Source organism: Ornithorhynchus anatinus, chromosome 21, assembly GCF_004115215.2.
Source record: "Ornithorhynchus anatinus isolate Pmale09 chromosome 21, mOrnAna1.pri.v4, whole genome shotgun sequence".
NCBI lineage: Eukaryota > Metazoa > Chordata > Mammalia > Monotremata > Ornithorhynchidae > Ornithorhynchus > Ornithorhynchus anatinus.
Window position 1 is genome coordinate 7733414 of NC_041748.1, and position 3545 is coordinate 7736958.

Genomic DNA, 3545 nt, shown 5'->3' on the forward strand with positions numbered 1-3545 from the left:
GGAGACGCACATCAAAACAAGTAAACAGGCATCAATAGCATCAATATAAATAAATGGAATTATAGATATGTACACATCATTAATAAAAATAAATAGAATTATAAACATGTATACAAAAATGCTGTGGGGTGGGGGGTAGAGCAAAGGGAGTGAGTCGGGGCAATGGGGAGGGGAGGAGGAGTAGAGGAAAAGGGGGAAAGGCCTCCTGGAGGAGGCGATCTTTTAGTAGGGCTTTGAAGGAGAGAAGTGTGATTGGTGGATTTGAGGAGGGACGGCATTCCAGGCCAGAGGTAAGATGTGGGCTGGGGGTCGACAGTGGGATGGAAGAGAATGAGGCACAGTGAGAAGGTTAGCACCAGAGGAGCGGAGTATGCCGACTGGGATGTAGAAGGAAAGAAAGGAGGTGAAGTCGGAGAGGGCAAGATGATGGAGAACTTTGAAGCCAATAGTGAGGAGTTTTTGCTTGATACAGAGGTTGACCGGCAACACTGGAGATTCATTTCTGTAGAAAGATAATCTGGGCAGCAGAGTAAAGTATAGACTGAAATAGGGAGAGATAGGAGGTTGGGAGATGAGAAAGGATGCTGATAGAGTAATCCAGTTGGGATATGATGAGCGATTGTACTAACAAGGTAGCGGTTTGGATGGAGAGGAAAGGGCAGATCTTGGCAATGTTGTGAAGGTGAAATTGGCAGGTTTTGGTGACGGATTGGATGTGTGGGGTGAATGAGAAAGCAGAGTCAAGATGACACCAAGATTGCGGGCTTGTGAGACGGGAAGGATGGTCGTGCCATCCAAAGTGACAGGAAAGTCAGGGAAGATAAGGAGCTCAGTCTTGGACATGTTGAGCTTTAGGTGGCAGGAGGAATCCAGATGGAGATGTCCTTAAGGCAGGAGGAAAAGCAAGCCTGGAGAGAGGGAGAGAGAACCAAGGAGGAAATGTAGATTTGGGTATCATCCGCCTAGAGATGATAGTTGAAGCTGTGGGAGTGAATGAGTTCATCATGGGAGTATAGATGGAGAACAGAAGAGGACCAAGAACCAACCCTTGAGGGACCCCTACAGTTAGGGATTGGGAGATGGATTTCAACGGTAAAAGGCACTGTGAGGCACAGTAGATGAGTGGCACTGACAGTCAAGCATACAGGTTAGGTACCTGTACGTGCAGGCAGTGTACTAGAAACTGACTTCTGGCCAATGTTCAAAGGTGCTGTGTATCTCTGGACTCAGAAATACCAGCACTTCGCTATTTGCAGTGGGGAGGAGAGGGAGGAAAGGGTCTCAGGTGGGGAGAGGGCTCTGGTATGAAGAGTAGAGTAGGGCATCATAGAGAAAAGTCCTCTCATTGGAACTGCCTGCACAGCTCTAGCTCCCAAAGAAGAGACCTTTCCATTTCTGTTAGGGCATGCTCCCAGGGGAGTGGGACATCAGGGTCAAAACTTACTCTCTCTCTGTGTGTGTGTGTGTGTGTGTGTGTGTGTGTGTGTGTGTGTTGAGGCTGTCTCTTCGCCTCCTGACTCTCTTGCCCCACCTTTGGGTAGGATGACTTGAGGGAAAATCTGACTGGCTATTACTTTCTAAACAGAGGCCGCTCAACACTTCATCCTGGACTTGAGAACCATCCTTTTGCAGTTTAGATACAGGTAAATCAATTCTCAGATTTGCCCCACCACTGAGCCATGGAGCAGTAGATCACATTGCCCCCACAAAGAAGGTGTTTGTGTGAGATGGGGTCCTCCTCTCTGTCACCCGGTCCCTCACCCCCTAACCTCCCCCATCTCTCTCCCCACTCTCTCACTCCCCCATCTTGAGGGGATGATTGGAGGGAAAATCTGACTGCTATTACTTTCTAAACAGAAGCTGCTCAATACTTCATCTTGGACTTGAGGAAACCCTCAATCCCTCAAAAATGGAGCTCCACTCCTTTAAGACTACAGATTGCCAGGTACCCCCTCCTCCTGCTTCCCTTCCTCTGCCTTCTCCTCTCCTTATAATAACAATAACAATAAAGGTGGTATTTAAGCACTTACTATGTGAAAACACCATTCTATGTGGTGGAGTAGACACAAGCTGATCAGGTTGGAGTCAGTTTCTTTCCCACATGAGGCTCATAGTCTTAATCCCCATTTTATACATGAGGCAGAGAGAAGTGAAGTGATTTGCCCACGGTTACACAGCCGACAAGTGGAGGAGCTGGGATTGGAACCCAGGTCCTTCTAACTCCCAGGTCCATGCTCTGTCCTCTAGGCCATGCTGCTTCCTCCCTCCTCCTCCTCCCCAAATCTGTCAGGATGCTCTTCTGTCCTGTCTTTCTCGACCTCTCAGCTGTTTCTCTCACTGTGGACCACCCTATTCACTCATGAACACTAGGCACTCTCAATTTCCCCAACACAGCCCCCTCCTAGCCTTTCTCCTCTGGCCTTTCTTTTTTGTCCTTCCTCTGACACTTCCTCTGCCTCCTTCTTCTTACCACTGGGTGACCCCAAAAGTTGGATCCTCTTCTATTCTCATGCTCTGCCCACTCCCTTAGACCTCGGGGGTCCCAACAGATACCCACTACCTCACTTCACTCTTCTCCCCCTAAAACTCACTTCACCCTTGAGGTGAGCTACACATTGGACCCCTCTCTTTCTGTCACTCACGCTGTCTCACTCTCCTCCTGCTTAGCCTTTTTTCCTTTGATTCCCAACCTTCTCGTGCAGCAGACCATTGCCTTCCATTTTTAAGGATCTTCTGAGATGACATTTTCTCCAGGAGGCAGCACATGATAAATCTTTGATCATCTCACTTTATTACCCCCCAACCCCAAACTGTCACTTCAGGGCTCTCATAGCTTAAAGACTTGGACATTCACTAACCTTAAGGACCTAGTTACTTAAAATTACCAGTAGGAATAAGTCCTAGAATATGAGAAGTACCTGTTTTCCGGGCTCAACTGCAATATCCTGAAGGACTTGACTTCTTTGGTTCAGACTAGCCAGGATAGAGGGCTCTAGCCCCTCCATCCTAAAACCATGGTTGTCATTTCGATCATCCTTTTTGACCAATCATTGCTCATGTTCACAGGGGAGCTGAGAGGAGAGGTCAGGTGCCCAAAGACTTGACCAGGTCAAGACCGACCACCCGCCGGCCGTTCCACGGGACGCAGACTGCTCGGAGTCACCACTGCCACGGGGACCTTCACGGTGCAGCGTGTATCTCCTTCGCCTCTGATGTCTCCCTCGTCTCTGCAGTCTCCTATACCTCAATATACCTAAAACAGAACTCTCTATCTTTTCACCCAAACCCTATACATATGTTATTTATTTTTTTGTTAGTTTATTATAATGTCTGCCTCCCCCCTCTAGCATTAACTGTGGGAAAGCAAAGTGTGTCATAATCGTTCATTCATTCCTTCGATTGTGTTTATTGTGCACTTACTATGTAAGCATTGTAGTAAGCTCTTGGAAAGTACAATTCAGCAAGAGAAACAATCCCTGCCCACACCGGGCTTACAGTTTAGATAGTTGTTATGCTGTACCCCCCCCCCTACTGCTTTGTTCATT

The 3545-nt window shown here is 47.8% G+C and overlaps 1 long non-coding RNA gene across 1 annotated transcript; it reads left to right on the forward strand.

The window, feature by feature from the left end:
- Positions 1–1548: 1548 nt before the first annotated feature.
- LOC114806155 lies at positions 1549–3285 on the forward strand. The gene is made up of 3 exons (XR_003754237.2): positions 1549–1643; positions 1858–1945; positions 3067–3285. It is a non-coding gene; the product is annotated as an uncharacterized LOC114806155 (long non-coding RNA).
- The last annotated feature ends 260 nt before the right edge of the window (positions 3286–3545 follow it).